Source organism: Haliotis cracherodii, unplaced genomic scaffold (genome assembly GCF_022045235.1).
Source record: "Haliotis cracherodii isolate W230 unplaced genomic scaffold, xgHalCrac1.p SCAF_2, whole genome shotgun sequence".
NCBI classification, from domain to species: domain Eukaryota; kingdom Metazoa; phylum Mollusca; class Gastropoda; order Lepetellida; family Haliotidae; genus Haliotis; species Haliotis cracherodii.
The window spans coordinates 45,251,150-45,270,795 of record NW_027266275.1 but is presented as its reverse complement, the minus strand read 5'-3'; the positions used below and the strand labels follow the sequence as shown (position 1 = coordinate 45,270,795).

Here is a 19,646-nt window from a genome sequence, read left to right as displayed (position 1 = left end):
TGGAGTTTCGTTTAGTGCTGTCGGAACTCACCAAATACAACGTAATGAAGCAAGGGATTCGATCCAATTCTCGTAAGACCAGTGGTATTAGCGAAGACGAGAAAAAAAAGTTTATAGAACAGGGGAGACAACAAACGCATCAATTATTCCGTGCCAAAACCAAAGAACTGGTTGGAGATTAAAAATAGATTGCTTCCTATCGTTAGATTACATTTAGAAGAATGCTTACATAAATATATAATAATGGAGAATTACAAACTAACAAAGGAAGAACTCGAAAAAGCTATTGAAACATTAATGCTCAGAGACAAAATCATCAAATGGAAAGAATAACCACAAGGTATATATTATATCAGTGATATCAAACCAACCAAATACGGTCATCAATTGTTTCTTTCCAATTACCAAGAGTAGTATATAGTTTGGTCTTCTAGTAAAATGAATGAAGAACTTAGTAAAAATGTTGAATATCACTTTGTTAAAAATAATGGTATAAGTATTAGTAAAAATAATAATAAATATTTTCATTACAATTTAGTTTAGTCTCATCGTTTTTGTACTAATGGTATCATTGACTCCAGTTGGTGGTGAGCTGGAGTTAATTTAACTTTATCTCATGACGATCGTTGAATCACATAGTAATTTACACATAAAAAATGCCACCTGTAGTAGCAGTATAGGTATATAAATCTGGCTCCAGTGGAAGTGGTCCACAACCCCCATTACCTATACTACTCCAATTTCTAACGTTGTACATTCATTGGGAAATTGACCTGTGAACATCCGGGTTAGAACAGGTTTTCAGTAACCCATGCTTGCCATAAAAGGTGTCTGTGCTTGTCGGAAGAGGCGACTAACGGAATCGGGTGGTCAGGCTCACTGACTTGGTGCTGAAGCTCATGAGCCTACCTAAAAGCACTTATTTTCAAAATATTTATTATTTCGGTTTCAACTTAACTCATGGGGCTTGATTAAAATGGTAACTAATATACATATATTAATTTACCTTTTCCATTCATTAATGTTCATTATTATTATGCCTAGGAATGCAGTTTATTAGGTATATCATGTGGATGCTGTACACATCCAAATGTCACTGGTCCAAACGCTACAGCTGCTGTGAGACATCTTCTGCAATAAATCAATTAGGTTTGTAGGCTACGGTTCTCGTAGCTGTGGCTTCACTGATCATCTATCCCTAGGGTTAGTCAATATTGTGTAAGGGTAGGCGAAAGTGCCATTTTCAGTTCACACCATATTTGGCTCAGTCCTTACCACACTGTATCTTGTATATTATGGAATGGGATGAGAGTGCCAAATGAGGCTGGCAAAAAAAGATCCATAATCGGAATTATTATTGATGGGAGGAAATCTTAACGATTGATAAGAAAATTGTGTCATTGATAATTCCTTACATAAACTGTTGTGATGAAATTAAGTTTAGATTTACTAAAACAGACTTGTTATTGTCAATAATGTTAATTGCAGAAGATGGGAAAGTAACTGTCTTTGTCATGTCGCAAATGTCCGCAAAGTAATCCCTGCAAAAATGTGCCACCATTCAGTGGAGAGAAATATGTTGTTTTCTTTAGGAGTATGCGTATTTACACAAAGATACTTCTCCAATATTTATTGATAATAGATCGATAATTAGATTATAGATAGCCAGCCTATGGGCCAAATGGCATCGGGATCACTCATACATGTCCATAGAATAATGTCACGAGACCATGCCTACAGTCCTACACGTAACCTTTGTAATTGTCACTCGCCTATTTAACAGTTTCCATTTAGTTTCGTCAAGTCGTAGGCATTACTGGGTAAATTTGCACTTAGTTTCACAGTGTGGACGTAGTTCAATGGGTTAGTTGTCAGGCTAACAATCTGAAGTTTGCATCACATTCCGTGATCTACCAGATGCCGAGTGGTGAGGAATGAGCCAATAAGGCGCGAAATGAAAACAGCTCCAGGCGTTAGACATCGAACTTGTGGGTACGCATGATATAATATTATTATAATTCGTAGGGTGATTTTGATGACAGAAAAGTGTGGTAGGGAACACTGTAAGAACGAGGGAGGCATAAGCATGGAACGTGACAACAAAAGTAAGTTCACTTTTGAATCAGTACTGAATAAATGTAGCAGGTGAATGTGGCTTGTGCGAATGTTCCAGGAACATTTTACCCTGCTTTCTCGACATTTTTGTGTACAGAACATTAGGAGCCACTATAGAATCTGTAATAGCCACTAAATGGTTACTTAACCCTAATGATCGTAATGCTAGGGTTGATAGATCATGAAGGGGATCCAAGGGCGAAGGATAGAGTTTGACGTAACCTTCCCAAACACTGGCGACATTTGGATGTGTTCAGCTGCAATATAATATACCTAATAAACTGCATTCCTTTGCATAATAAGGAAAATTAATCAAAAAATATTGTCCAGTACCCTATTTTCAAACAGCCATATTTGATATTGATTTGTTGCTATAACAAGAGATGTGATGTCGAAGCTGCCGTCTAGACAGTGCTTGTGTTCAGCCTGTCAACAATGGGTGCATGTGAAGTACTGTACACCTGTCAGAACATTCCCTTGTTATTCAGAATATTGGTGCCTGTGTCATGATAAAACGAAGAGTAAAAATAGTGTGAACACTCTAATTTGACAAATATTCGTATTTAGGAATAGGTTTCAAAATTTCAATTACTTTGAGTTTTAATGATGGCCCGCAGGAATTATGTTGAGAAATGTGTGCAAAAACATATCTGTTCATTCATTGAAACCCTGCTAAAGTACGAAACCAATCAGGTGTTCAAAAATATGTCATGTCAGAGTTCAGCTAAAGTTTACAGACAGGGTGGGGTGGGGTGGGTCACGCCTTTTATTGAGGAATGTATCTGAATTATATTGCTTAAGACATCACCTACTGGTATGAAGCAGAATTTGAGTATTTCACTCATCGCTCGAAATAACAGCAATGCTATCTTAACTGTTTGAAATACGGGTTCCTCAGGATTTATGTAAACTGTAAATGTTTGAAATTAATGTGACTCCAAATTAATATGACTGCTGGCCCCTAGCAGAAAATGGGACTCAAAATCAATGCAACTCACTCCAACCCATCACCAGTGGAATGATACATATCCTTACCTCAATCCAATCAAACACCAAGTAGCGATGCTTAAAGACCGTGAACGGTGGAATTAGTTTTCCAGGGAAACCAACTGGCAGGCACACTGCCCCTGTCAAGGCTATCATCTGATTAGGTCTCTTACTGTCCAACAAATGGCCTTGCCGATACTCTGCTATGTACCAGATGTTCAACAGTCAAAACACATATTGTTCAGGATGTCTAATCAGGTCAACTAGGCAAAGTCTACACAGAGGTTTATCTGGCTATAATAATGATGATCATGATGATGATGATGATTAACCCTCATGGTGCCTGGATGTCAGTCAGCCTGCAAACCGCTCAGTGCCGCAATGTGCTGACGTCGCGGTTACAAAAACGTATACATTGTATCAAAAGTGTTGCAACGTCTTTATTTCTTCACACAGTGTTACCAAATTGTATAACATGCAACTCGAGTTGATTGTCTTTCCAACAGTATCTAAAGTCACCAAATCCAAAAGATCTATGCACTGCCCAGCTATCGATAAAAGTGCTGGTATTATAAGTTTCCTAATTTTCCACATTAATCGTACTATGGATGCACCCGAATATGGCAAGCAAAGTCAAGTAAGCGTCCTTGTTTGAAATCTAAATGACCAATAATTCATATCATTGGCAAGTACATGTCCTAACAGTGATAGACATATGATATTTATGTTGAAGTACACATTCACTGAGAATTTTCTGTGAGTTATATTTACCGATAAAAAATCCCGATGAAATTGTGCGTGTTTTTGACGTCAAAACAAAATTGATGGAAGTGGTCTTAATTAATTCATACGCAGACTGTTTCAAAGATTATGTCACAAAACGAATGACAGTTTGGAATGTATATCTTGAAGAAATTCTGGTTACGTCCATGTATGTTTCAGTGACTGTGCTCTTTTATCAGTTATAAAAACTACTTCAGTGTAACTGACATCGTACATTTTCAAAGGACAAAATGTGAAGGATCGCTAAACAGCCCTAACAATACTCAAATTGACATCGCTCAATATCGGGCATCATTATTATTTCTTAATAATTAACAAGATTATACTAACGTTACACCACCCAAGATAAGTACATGTAGATTCAATCAAAATTGTTGAAACGTTTTCATGGGCAGCAAATCTATTCAACAAAACTATTTTCGATCACTCACAACTCGGGCGCCATATGTCATTGTTTCACTATGGCCACCAGAAAACATACATCCTCGTACCAGCTCGTATTTCGCACTTGGCTGCCTAACTTTGACCTTTGCTCAAAATATACTTGTATGGCCAGTTCATGAAATACCACTTTTTCTTTCATTTATTCATTTGATTTATAAATACGACTTTAGAAGTGTATTTACACCTAGCCAGGTATATATGTACATGTACATTTAAGGACATACGTGATAGTTTATTTCCACTAGTTTCCCATTCCATCCCATTCTACTAAAGGAAAAGTTTGAAATAGATAATGATCGTAGGTCAATGGAAGTAATGGAATTATTTGTCATAAAAGGAAAAATATATTCTTGGTATTGAACTTCGAAAATTTAACCAGCAAAATCTTTAATAAAAATGGTTTATTATATCTTTCCTTTTTTTCCCCTTAATTTTGGCCTAGCTAAACTACAGCTTGGAGGGAAGATATACAAATTAAAATGGTGAAAAAAAACCCCCAAGAATGCATTGATTTTGCTCCTAGACAAACATTTATTTTAAAAAAATATCTATTTCATACTTAGGATACAAAACAAAGTAGAATCTAATTACTACTATGTCACTGGTCGAAGTATTTGGTAATTTAGATAATGCAAAGTGAAAAAAAGACATAAATATAACTATATAAAACATCAAAACGAAATCACATTTACACTGAAAACTTTGTCTTTCAGAAATTGATTAACTATATATTGTGAGTAGATCTAATTACTTTTACTGTTTATGTTATAAACTGAACCATTCGAGATTCCAATAGATAAAGCTAAAATGTTAAAAATCTAGGTTGTTTAATATTGGATCCATTTTGACAGCTTTCTCACTGTACTCAACTAAATGCACATTATATTTTTGGAATATCAAGCATTCAAACAGATATGAAAAGCACATGTCAACATACCAAAATTAGAAAACTGCACCAAATATTCTAACACTGTTCGTCAAATGATATGCGGTCTCATTCACTCGGTCGCCGTAGACATTTTCCGATCGTGATGTACTAGATATGCTTTCTAGTTCAGTCAAAGAGAATATTGTTATTTGGAAAATGAAACCATGTGTATCCATTATACTACCACAACATAAGATCAGCTGTTTCATGTGACGTCATCCACGTCACAACACGCGAGGTCAAATCAAGCGCACCTGTCCAGACGACAAATTCACAGTGGCGGGAAATCACCGACCGTCTATTAGCCTATTTGAATAAAGTTGCAGATTGTAACGAAATAAAATTAATTTTAATCATTGCTGACATTTCCGATGACATATCAAATAAGAGTTGAAGACTTGCAATAGATTATCAAACGTTAATCGAGAGTACAGTGTACATAAATAATTTGTAAATCTAATATTAATTTTTGATATAATATCCATGGCAGAATGTTTGAAAACGAGCTATGATATATTCCATTTTCTGAAGAGATTAGTAATGTGTATTTGATGATATATATGCATACACAATTGGTTATCAATTATCTTCTACAATCACAGCATGTACCATGTACATTAGACACATGGAAAATACTATTTCAGCAAACCAATCACAGCGCCATTATCACAGTTTCAATGAAAGGAAAAACAAATAGAAATCGAACTTTACAACGCATCGTATCCATAAGCGGTTAACCCAAATGCAAAAAGGTATTGCTGGCATCATTGTAGAAGTTATGTTGATGTTTTCAGTAGTTGCATTATGTTTGTATCGCGTGTACCATCGACAGAACCGACCATGACACAACTTGTTTACAATATGGCGTCGACTCACGTTAGATGTCGTGGCCACACTTTTAAAATCTCCATTTGCGACAAAATGTGAAACAGTTAGGGCAAGTCACTCACACGGTCAGCTAGTTTGAGCAATCACACATGACTCTTAGTCATATGAAAAAAGTAGCAGTTATTTGTCTGAACGGGCGAGTATGTAGGACAACCGGTAAACAAGAAATCGCGGCACTGCTATGATGCGAACGTGTACTGTTCATCACTTCGGGCTTGGCCATTCAATGTTTAGGTTTTGATCATGAACCTCCTGCCCATAAATATACACTATACCAACTTAATATTAACGATTATAGCTATCTTTCCGTATCTTTGATTTGAATATTTTCTGTAAATCAGCATCATAAACAAAAAGACAATCTGCACTGTCGGTTTGTATGTAGCGCCGTGCTAAATCGCCATGACACAGTCGATAAACATATGCAATACTTGAACAAAAAACTTCCGTGGCCAACTAAACGTTAGTACTCTTACGCCAATAACTGTACAGTGGGGACTAGTAAATCTTTCTGACCAGTCCGATCAGATTTCTTTTTCATATTGGCTGTCTGATATAATAACAGTTACGTGCATGTGACAACGGTGCATAATAAAAAAATTGCCTTCATTCGCATGAAGTTCAACATGGCAGAAAAAGATCGAGAAGCGTGGTAACCACATTACTAATCTCGCCATATTTCGCAATCCGTAGCACTGCATAAAATATGAGTTACACGATATTAACGTTGAGATGATTAGGATGATGATGGTTATAAATTCATTCAATGAACGGCATAAATGTAATGGAAATATACACTGTCGTTTTCTCATGTGTACCGACCATTCCACCATTACCGATAGTCGATAAAAATATACAAAACGTGTAAATAAACTTGTTCATAAAGGAGTGAACAGAACTGTATTTACGTGAATAAGTATACAGTTGGGAAAAATATGTCTTTCTGACCACTCAGGTCATATTTGTTCTTATGAACAAGGATTTTATCTGAAAATATTTACGTGTATGTGACATTGGTGCATAATCGAAATTCGCCGTCGTTCGCTTCGTGTTCAAACATGGCAGAAAAAGGCTGAGAAGAGCGGTAGCCACTTTACTAATCTCGCCATATTTCGCAATCCGTAGCATTGTATAAAGTATGAGTTACACGATGTTAAAGCTAAGATGATTGGGGTGATGATGGTTATAGTTTTGACTTTGCGCACTCCGTGTTAAATATCAAAATTCACAGTTTTAAAAGGGCATTTTCTCGGGACCATATATGGTCCCCTGGCACTATGCGGGTGTGAAAAGTGAGGGACCATATATGGTCCCGTGGCACCAAGAGGGTTAAAACAAGTGCAAAAGTGAGCGTGGCTCACTAATACCCCTGACCCAACTAGTGTGTCAGTAGTTACAAATTAAATAGCCAGGAATAGGGTTAGGCAGGGTTCCCCCTAGAATCCAATATCTGAGAGTCACCTATGAATTTTTGGGAGTCAAAAATATTTTTGGAGTCAAATGTTTTATTGTATGATTAATGAAATTAAACTGTTCACTGTTAATGTTACACTTAAATTTAAGTATCTTTTAAATATCATATGTCTTTAGTTTAAGTTAACAAGTGCTAATTAATGTTCTCAGCTGATTGTACTAAAGAGAAATAAAGGATATATGAATGAAAAACAAAGTTTGTTGGTTTTATCTTTTCACAATCTTTAATTACTTCACAGCTCATGAAACAATTTACAGTGACACTAATACAGGATGAATAAATAACATCAGTCTCAACTGCGAGACATAATTTTTAATCATGGATGGATATTAAAATACATTTCATGTCAGATTATAATCTAATACCACTGGCTCATTTACATCTTTCATCTAGTTATCTTGTATTATCTATCAACAGTGAAGTTGAACTGAAGAATTGTGAACACTCGTAATATTTTCTGGTTGAATACAGTTTATTAGCAACAAACACGCCCAAAGCTTTACATTTCTTATATACCATATTTATTCGCGTATAATACACACTCGTGTATAATACACACCCCTAATTATGGGCTATTAAATCCTGAAAAAAATATCTCTCGTGTATAATACGCACAGACTTTTCTTTAGTCTTATTTCAGGCTGTCATGATCCGTCATCAGAAATAGCATAACAAATCCGAATTGAATTACGCAAGTTAATCCTGTTGTTACACTATCTGGTAATAAAAATGTGTTCTCTGTATATCTGACCTGATGTTTGTCATCTATTTTATTAATTTTATTTGAAATTTCATTCAATAATGTTTACCTAAATTTCGGCAAAAACATGTGTCCCTCCAATACTTACAACTTCGGTTTACCCCGTTCCATAGGTTCTGCTTAACCACATACTGTAACCGTGCCAAATCACATTATTCACCGCAACAATAATAATATTTTCTTCTGTTTCATTTTTTACAAGTCTACACATCTAGATAAACATGTGTCATGGTTAACTTTTAGTGAGAAAATATGCTGAAACATGAAAAACCTTGTCCATTTGCGGAATTTTCCTTTGTTTACATCACGTGCTGTCATCGAAGCCTCATGGAGTGTGAGAGTTACGTTCACTTTGATGCATAAATATATTTTGAAACGACGATTAATTAAAAACTAGACTAGCTAAATCTTCGAAGGATGTTTTAACTTGTGCTCTTTGAAAAGAGTTGTTGACGACAATACACCTGAAAGTGAGAGCTCTGCAATGCATTATGATTCTGCAAACGGAGAATGTACTAAACACAATGGGAGGAAATTCCACAAATGCAGAGAAAGTATTCCGTCCTTTCAAGTGGGATATAGAAGATTGTCCAAAATCAAATCACAGTTATTTCATATGTGAACTGATATGTTTGTGGGAACTATTATCATTTGCTGCTGACCACAACTCAAATTGTTCTCCATTCATTTATCCCATCAGTGCCTCCCACTCTGGACACGTTGCAACTATCATGCAATGTCAACAGAACCATTCTTTCATTTGGAATTCATCAACAAATATGAAGAACAATTTTAAGATTAACTATCACAGTGTCAGTGCATACATCTCATCAGGTATGCCACGAAACAACACTAGATTTTGTCAATTCTTTTACATTGGTGAACCAACACGTCACTTAAGGATCAAAGTATCAGACTCTTTCATCTGTTATCTCTGTTCTTCTGCATGAGAATATAAGCATAGCTTGATTTGATGAACTTGCAGCGTCAAGGGACAACGCATTAGATCGGATCAAAATTATGACAGATAGTAGACATGGCTGGCTTTTCCGGAAAAACTCGTTTCATTCTGATCATATTGCACTTGGCCATTTGACTCAAAGTTATTGATCATCAACTGATAACTAAATCAGATGAGCGTTGTTCTCAAAAACATGAACTTGTGGGATGTGAAAAGATGTACCAGTCATTTGAAGAACACAACATTCCTGTTGTCAGTCATGTACATGACCGAAATGCATCCATAAAAAAATACCTTCGAACACATCAGCCCCATGTGCTAAACTGCAATGACAAGTGGCACTGTGTGAAATCTGTCTCAAAATGCTTTCGCAAGATATCCAATGGTCACGTTTGTGACAAATTGAAAACATGGCACCCAGAACTTGTAGACAAAGGATCAATGGTTAAAAACCATTTTTATTGGTCAATGGACAACTGGCAAAGAGATCCACAATGTCTCCAATAACTTCTTTTATCATGTGTAATGCACTTCCAGAACAACCATCAAACATACCACGAGGATTCTGAATGTAGAACAGAAGACTATGTTCCAGAATGGAGAATTATAACAGACCCAGTTGCAGTAGAACTATTGATGAAATTCATCAAAGCACAGATTTTCAAAACGCCTTTGGTCTTTTAACAATGCATATTTAGCTTATCTGGACAAGAGAATACATTATTAAACACTAATGTACAAAACAAGAATGAGCCTGGCTATTTTAGACTGGAATGAACATGTGGACAGACCTTTCTCGTCTAGATACCAGCGACTCAGAGTACAACATCCAAACAGAAGCACTGGGAAAAAATGTTACACGCAGAAAAGTTTTAAATTTGTGGACAAAATTTGGATACTACAACAGACGGTTAATTCTGAAGGTGATATGCCAGCAGAGAATAACCTGAGTGACAGTGATATTGATGATGAGAGAGGAAGCGTTTCAGATGAAGAGACTGACAATAAACAGTGAGGACTTACATGGACCTGTGACAAACTGTGATCACCTAATTCTATCTTGATCCTATGTAAATATCAGTATGAAGTAGGTGAATATACACAAGTCATATAAATATTTGTTTCTTGTTATGAGTGAAAAACATCGCTAATATTACAGGCAGGATATTAGATTATATAATTTATGGTCAGTTGATATAAATTGGAAATTTGTACATATTTTAAGCTCTCTTTGAGATGATGTGATGTGCTTCTCATTTAATAACATTTTGATATTCTTAATGTTTTAGATACTTTTTCCATGCCTGAAAGTTGATTTTTTATCTCGAATTTTCAAGTTGAGCAAGATGTGAACTGTGGATATTAACCTTTAGCCTGCTGAATTATTTTCACACTTCTTACCCCTGCCTGCTGGATTAATTTTAGCATAAGGCGCTCTAAAGAGGGTGGGTGAATTCAAACAGTCAGTGCCTCATTAAACAAGGGCCAATTGAAGAAATATTTTGCACATTTATTCCTGACAGAAAACTACACAATTCTATATAAAAATATCCTGGTGTTTTCAATCATACCAAGGTTAAGACCAAAGCGAACACAAAATTTGTTAATTTTCTTGAACTTACCTGAATTGCGTTATTGAAGGTGGTTTGCATTTCATGCTAGGAACCCTCTAATATCGTAACATTTTTGCAAATTGATTTCAATAATCATATCTCCGATATCATAATTTTAATTGAGTAAAAATTCGGGATTTATAATGGGCATATATCAGCACGATGGTAAATTATGAACCATTTCAGTGAATTTATTATCTAAACGTTTAACAGAAAAATAACTTAATTTTCGAGGTCATCATGTCGGTTGCAGAAATACAAATATTCGGGTTAATCTGACGTGTCATGTTATAAAATTTGCAGGAAACAATTAATGACTTATAAATATTCACTAATCCTAATTTCAAGCGTTTTGATTGAATGTTTACGATATACAAAAATAAACAACCCGTGTCATGATGCTAGCAGACGTCCTAAAAGCAAACATTGCGCGCTTCGCCCGACCTCCGCATAACTTATTGCTATTTTAATATCAACAAAGTTTACATTGCCTTTATAAATATAACTTGGCGAAAGTTGACGATCTTCTCAATCGAAGAATGTTTTATTCGTCATATTCCAATAAATATGATGAGAGAAAAATGAAAATAAAGATCGTGAATTCTGACAGCACTATTTCAATTAGTGCAAAGGTCACCGGATGTGATGTCACAGACAGGGGTAGTCTGCTGATAAGCTTTCGAAACAAAACAATTACAGTAAATTTTGAAATAGTTCGCCTATCACATACAGCAAAAAGATAAGACAATACACAGTATCAGTAATCACCACTAACATGAAATAAAAATGTGACTTTGACGATATAATTCGCGTATTAGTTAATCCGTTTGACCTTGCATGCTCCCGTGACCCGGAAACGGTAGACGATAAATCAACATGCCACATGCAAGTTTCTCGGTATCTTTTATTTGAACTTCTGTTGATATTTAAGAATCACCATTCAATGTTGTGAATATAAATGGGACATGATTCATATTTCTGCGATGTACATGCTGATAAGTTTCACTACAACAAGTGTATCCCACGTAATATACGTCTATGGATATCGTCGATCAGCAAGATCACCCTCAACAACAGGTGCGCAAAAATGGGCTTGACAAAACGTGTTTCAAAATAACATCCCGGCGTTGCTGAAAATGATAGGGTATATATAAGCAATAAAATCCTACGTACATATTTTCGGAGTTAGTTCCACATTACATTTAGGATAGTTTTCCTTTCAGGAATACATTCATAGATTCTAGCATGATTTTAGAACAGTTTCACGAAGGATTTCTAAATTTATTCCAAAAATATGAAGACCACCATGATTGCGCATTGATGATATATTTGTAATTGTTTAATTATTTACAGCTTTTTACAGGTTTTAAAATTTTAAGTTATATTTAATAGTTATTTTTCCCACAATGATGGTGTGTGGGGACAGTAAATATTAGTCTTTGCATCAGCACAGTGTAACTGATCAAACTTCAATTTTTATCTTTAGTTTAAACATATTTATTCAACAATTATTATCTTGCACTCTGAAAATCAACTATGTGAATAAGTAACTCTCTGATTTCATCATTTTAATTTTAGTATTCCATGATTAATGATTAAATCAGATCCTTAACATATACATACTAAACTCATATGGACATTAATTTTGTGCATTATGTGGTTTGTTTCCAAATAAAACAATTCTGAAATATAATTTAATAGGAATTAATTTAATTTAATTACAGTAACAGTACCTGTAACAGTACATGACATTTTTGTTTGTTTAATCACAAGAACCATGGTGGCACATAAGCTAGTAAGTTTGCCATAGGTTTCTTAGAAAATGCTATCTCAGTCTTCTGGTTGGAATGAAAAGAAACATGCCTGTGTACATGTTTACCCTTGCCAGATGTATTTTTTCCAGTCAGCCAATCCATTACTTTTGTTCACCTTATGTGGTCTATTTTATACATACAGGTACTGCTTCCAAACTGTTTTTTCTTTGTATGCAATCACAGTATCACAACTTCCTCAGCTGGTGTGTATAAAAGTTCCCCTGTCATCATGAAAAAAGAATTATAAAGGAAAGTCATATTTTCATTCAAAAACATATGTCTTTCCTTGAATACTCTTTGTCTAAGTGCCAGAAATGTAAGTGTCATAAAAAAAATTAAAAAAAGATTTTCATAAGGACTTTTCTTAGATAGACCTAGATCTAAGTCAAACCATGTGACTAGTTAGGTAGAATTATAACCTTATAAGCCCTCATTTCTGAGGTGTCCATATTTTTCACATTTTTAGGACTAAACGTGATCCGTGTAGATCTGCCTGTTTTGTTATGTAAAACAAATTCTTGTCTTAAAAAATGAGAAAAGGAATCATTCAGACGAATTTTTTTTATCCCATTGATTCACGAAAATCATTTGAAATGTACAGTGGTGACTTTTGTACCCAAAATTTCTAGTAATTTGTTACCCAAATGGGTATGTGATTTTGTAGATCTACCTAGAATTATTTCAAAGATATACATTAATTTGGTGTCTTAAACTTAACATAATATCACTTTCCTATCAAAACAATTCATTCTAACTTAGGTTTAACCAACTTAACTGGCCTCTCCTTCAGTGACAAGACGTCAATTTTCTCTCAAAACTAAACAATCAATTTCAAGGATCACAGTCATAATGATATTTGGAACTTGATGAAATATTTTATTATGTGTTCTGTTCATCTACATTAAAACATAAATATAATTATAGATCTATTGTCTTATTTTCTTAGGTACAAATTCACAAACTATTTTGGGTACAATTTAATTTGTTTTGGGTACAAAATCACTCATATATATAAATAGGAGCCTAGAATCTATATATATTTACACTACCTCGTTGTGCACCGAAATGTTATCGGTTCAGAGGACGGGAGGTTCTCAGAAAGTTTTCAACAACATCTTTAATATTTAAATTGTTCTTTTTGTAATGTTTGACCAATAACAATATTATGTTATTATTATGGCATATCAATACGTTGGATCGCTCTCCTTTGCGGTCGTTTATAGAAAATATTTTAAAATTAAAATCATCGAGCGTGAAATCCATTACGGTTTCAGATTTAGACTTACACATTTTATGGCGACAATCACGAAGAAATATGAAACAAATAAGAGTGAAGACTGCTCTCCAAATCAATAAATAGTAAATAGTTGACGAATAATAGTAAATTATGTATTTTCTTTTGAATTTGAATCTATTTCGGAATTTCTTTAGCTTACCAACTTTTGCATATTTTGCTTCCATGTGTCACATGCGGTACGTGCTTCCGGTTTCAGAAATGATTGCAAAATTTTGATTATTTCTCGTAAAATGCATTATTTTGCTATTAAATGGTTTACCTAGAATGTATATCAGTTCAGATTTTGCGTATCATCCAATATGTCATTTTTCGCAGTGTTTGTTGACTTTGTTCGACTCAACAAATCGTGAGTTAGGCCACGCCCAAACGTATCACTAACGTTGGTCGGCTTGGCGATGTGTCGGAAAGTTTATCAAACGAAATCATTTGCAAACTCTTTAAAAATGAAATTCTTTTTACAAAGATTTATACATGCGTGTCAATAATTCTAGAAAATTAAGTTAGATGTAACAAAATGATTGTAATAGTCTAATGGGATAACTATGCATGTGGAGTTATTTGTTTACCGCCGTTGCCATGATCGTACAAGTTCCATCCAATCGATGATGTTACGATTCAGATTGTTTTTGTTTACAATTAATTACACCGAAAGTTGCTAATTTTTTTAAATAAAGGAACGTGAGTGTTTTCCTTTCGTCAGCAAACAAAAAAATTATGATTGAATAGCAAAAATGATGAAATTATAAAGAAAATATCGGACTGCATGCCGCTCAACGTGAAGTGCCAAAAGTCAACAATGGCCGTTCCTGGTAGATGTGTGCCGAGAAGTTTGGCCGAAACGTTTTTAACTAGCGATAATTTCTTTTTGAGGTAAATAAATGACTGAACGTTTTGATATTGAGCAAGCTGAGCATTTATGCATGTCATACGTAATTTAAATGTTACGCAAAGCCTTCTTGGTAAATAGATATGGCGAGTTTTATTTTGGGGTGTTGTTATGCTATTCGCCTGTCGAATGGGTTCGACATCAGATGCACGGGGATGGACACCTCTGTCGAATGGGTTCGACGTTAGCGTGCAGAGCTTTAATCACAACAGAAGTGGTATAAGTAGGACTTTAGTGTGGAAGTGGTTATTTGCAATGACAAATGTATATTGTCGGGATCCTAAATGCTATTTTGAGACACTGTTCATTATAATGCCGACATACCAATATTTATTTACCTGTACTATTGTATACTTATTTCCAGTATAAAGCTGGGATAACAAACAATTTTAATTTATTGTAGAAGTAGTACTTTTTCTTTGAAGAATGTTCATTGTAGTTTTGCTGAATATTTCCAGTGACTTGCAAATATTTATATATGATTTTTCATAGAGAACATCAACTGTACAACCAACATATATTGTGTTGAAGAGGCGTTTCCTTTGAGCAGTTGTAAATAATATTGAAATTGATCATTCATATATAAACAGCACTCTGAACAGTAAACGTAATATATTTGTATGTACCATGATCAGTTATATCAAACTAGTAATGAAGTACTTGTTAAACCTTCTCCTGCTATCTATTATTATGTAGAATTATGTGAGAGTACATATTGACTGTTGGTGATTGACTATGATACTGACTCGGCGACATAATGACATGTTTACAATGTATAAAGTGTATAATTGTATATAATGTATAAAGTGTATATAGTGTATAAAGTGTATATAGTTTATGAAGTGTACAAAGTGTACATATCGTATATAGTTTATAAAGTGTATAAATTGTACAAAGTGTCTAGAGAGTTTTTTCTTTTTTTCTATACCAAAGTGGCAAGCGGACTAGAAAAATAGACTTGCACAAGTCTCTAAGGCAAAAATTAATCATTTAAATACTAATTTCAAGATTATATAAATAAAAGACATCCTCAGATTGACCACTTATCTAGACTTGCCTATTATAAGGATAGAACACCCATGTACTTATCCTTCAATACAAGGAGAAAGGCTAACTGCAGACAGTGGGGAGAGGCTTGAGATTGGGAGACGGGGCAGCAGAAGCAAGCTCCCACTGTGTATAAACAAACAGGTCATTCCAGCCATCATAGTCCCCTCGCCCTTATCAGTAGATTCCAAATCTCATGTCCGCCTGTCACTTACATTTTGATAAACTATTAGCAACAACTTGAAGCAAATTCCACTGTTCTCGGCCTTTAATAGCACTGACTAAAGCACTTACGTAATAGCAATAAACAGTTATTACCTAACAACAATACACAGATTATGTTTATTCTGTTGACTGGTATTAACGAAGTTCAAAGGCAATACAATGATTAAACCAAAGGGAGTAGTGCACTTTACCGGGCGCACTTTTTCAGATCCAATTGGCGTTGTGGGGGTTCGAACGCGTTTTGCCGGCTCACCGGGTAGGCTAATTACCACTCAGTGCTCGTTTAACAGGTCATTAGCACCCCATTAACACGCATGCACAATGAAAAAAACAATGAATTGTGTATGCGTGTTACGTCAGGATCCGCCTCCCCATTCATCATTTGTTGAAGCCACACCTGCCATTGTTTTGTAAACATGAACGACTAATCCGGCCACGCTATGGTGTATGACGATGTGTTCCGTATCACAATCGATGCGATGACTCGCAAGGTCATAGGTGACTTCACAGGAGCCTGTCCTGACGTGGTGGCTAACCCTAACCCCACCCTAACGACCGCCAAGGGGTGTTGGATAGTAAAGACGAGTAAGTTTCCCTAAGGATCGCAAAGGGGTGTTGGATAGTAAAGACGTGTAAGTTTCCCTAAGGACCACCAAGGGGTGTTGGGAGTCACTGGAGCGTGAGTCACGGTCACAGTATAGCGAGACAGCAGTCGCGCTACAGCGGGGTAATTGAAGCGGGTGGTAGAGTCCTGGCTTCGCCTGGTAACCTGCACTGGAGGCCAGAAAATCAGCATTTATTAATCCTAATTGTTGCGTCATAAAAGTTGAAGTAGTAAGGATATATTAAGGCCCGGGGTCCGGAAAATTTAAAATCCCACTTGGACATTTAGGCCACGCCCCTACAAATAGCGTATTTTTGTACAACTTTTCACACACTTTACAAGTTGTTATGTACAGCATTCCCTCGTTATTGCACGCTTCGGTTATAGCGCGCGGTAAAGCATAGCTCCCAAAATTTACGAACATTTTTTAATAAACTCAGGTTTTCCAATGACACAATGTTTTCCCCCCATCTCAGAAAACATTCTCAGCTGATCACCGCGATCACGTAACACCGGAAATACCAGTCAATAAAACCAAACTGAAGTGCGCAATTTAATCCTATCATTATAATATCTTGTGATAAAAAAAATTGTTCATTGTTTATCTGGACTAGAGTTTGCAATATATTAGATTAATTTTATTCAATATTTCATTCAATAATTATAATGATGTTTACAATTATTTCGGCGAAATCGTATGCGAAGTGATCGGTCGATCGCACGACTCACCGTTATTTACAGCAACCATGTTCAGATTACCGCTATTGACACCTTGAAACGAACTTTAGTTGCAAGAGAATGGATACACATATCATAAATGCTGTACCATGACTCGCCAAAAGTCATATATGAGGCAGTTTGACTATTAAATGTCAACCTAATGTTTTCGCAATCAATATACATGTTGTGCGGGAAGTCCCTACGGTGACTGGTCAAAATCGTTACATGTCAAAAAATATCCTGCATACCATCTGTACCAAGTGCTACGCTTATGGTTCTTAAATTTTTAAGTATATATGGTGGAAACTGCAACTAAAATAACACGATATTGGAATATATTATAATAATAATAATAATCAAAAATATATAATATTAAAATAATAATTTCAGATACAATTTCTTCCGACTATTTCATCAAAATTCTTTGAAGTTGTATCATTGGGTACCTTTTAACTGAATCACCGGTAGATTGGGAGAGATGTGCGCACAGCTGATTGCTATTTCCGGCTTAGTTTACGAGAAAAAACACACGGTAATCTTAATCTCTACATATAAAACAATGCCTTGGAAAGGAGGAAATACATTTTAAATAGTAAATCATCATGTCTAGTGATGTTTTATATCAAATTTCATACTTTTATGGACCAAGTTTGTTTTACCTGTTTATTCACCTGAATTTGCTGAAGGGATACAATAACACTCATCAATTATTTTGACCCCGAAGGTAGCGATGTTTGTTTTTTAAAATGTCCAGACAGAAAAATTTACATGTCCGGTTAGCTATATTTTAAACCTGACATCTGAGAATTAGATTCACAATCGGACATGTCCGGGCGTGTATGACCGTTTCTGGACCTCTGATTAAGGCGTTGATATACTTACTCTGACATCTTATTAATATTGCCAGAGCCCCCATCTATCAAGGGACAATGATAAAAGCCACAGTCGCCCTAAGTAAACTTAATCGATCTGAACTAGATCATCTGCATTTTCATGGAGAGTAATAAGGTAACAGAATTTTTCACGCTCTGTAGGCAGAATCTATTAGGAGACATTAACGGCTTAACTGAGCGAGAGGCCCGTCTTTTATTCGGCGCTACTAATGTAAATAATGAACTTTTATCAGTAAAAATGAATTTTTAGATTAAATAAATGACATCTGATGGAGAAATCCGAGAACACGAATAATCAAAGTATATTGAGTGTATTTTGTTCCGTTTAGAGTACATAACAAGTACCGCGTTACCCCGAGGTTGCCGGCTATATTAGATCTACCATGCTATAAAATCAAAATCACATACAGGCCTAGCCTTCTGCCATTCACAGCGGTACAAACTAACATTTCAGTTCACTAGTCCTTATAATGACAACATATAGCAAAACCCTTAAAAAATGGCAAATTTCTACAAGTCCTTATAATACCTTAACTAGATCTATTGGGGAGTTTCGAAAGGACTACAGGATAGCGCCAATATCTAATGCTGCATTCATAAACGTTTCAGCTCCCTAGGGCCGTTTTGTTCCATAAAATGTCGAAAATGTAATGCGTAACGACGGACAACGCACCACGACACCACTTGACTTTGAGTCAGGTGAGCAAAAATTAGTAAATAGGTTCAACAATTTTCAATGGATTTATCTAGGCATTGATTAGGCAGAACACGAGCCATCGTTTCGGCTACAGAGGTCACAAGTGTTTGCTATTCAGCTGGAAAGGCTAATTTCTCAACTGAGGCTACCATAATTCATGGTCATATTATATTTAATTCAAATCACATCGCTGACAACAAAACCAAAGAGAAAAGGACAACTTTCCACCAGACAACTTACAAAACACGTGATGCCAATGGAGTCCGACTTGAAAAGGAAGTGAATGGGGGTTACATTATACTACTTCACGGGCTCCCTTAACTGGATTCTTTCTCAGCCTGGTTTTGGGTATGCTGCGCAGGCGCTACACTGACTCTAGCCAGTCAGTCAGTCAGTCAGACTTGGAGATTTTACGTGCGCTTTCCGACTAAAGCGTATTTCGCACACGGGGAAGCACTCTTTATACTATGGGGGGGGGGGGGGGGGGGGGGGGGGGGGGAGGGGGAGGGA

General features: G+C 35.7%; 1 protein-coding gene across 1 annotated transcript in view; it reads right to left on the bottom strand.

The window, feature by feature from the left end:
• LOC139468146 (small ribosomal subunit protein uS2-like) overlaps positions 1-19,445 on the bottom strand; it is a 93,822-nt gene extending 74,377 nt beyond the window's left edge. The window contains exon 1 of the mRNA XM_071249921.1: positions 19,377-19,445. The gene's annotated coding sequence lies outside the window, so the exon portion shown is untranslated. The remainder of the gene's footprint in view (positions 1-19,376) is intronic.
• Between the last annotated feature and the right edge of the window lie 201 nt (positions 19,446-19,646).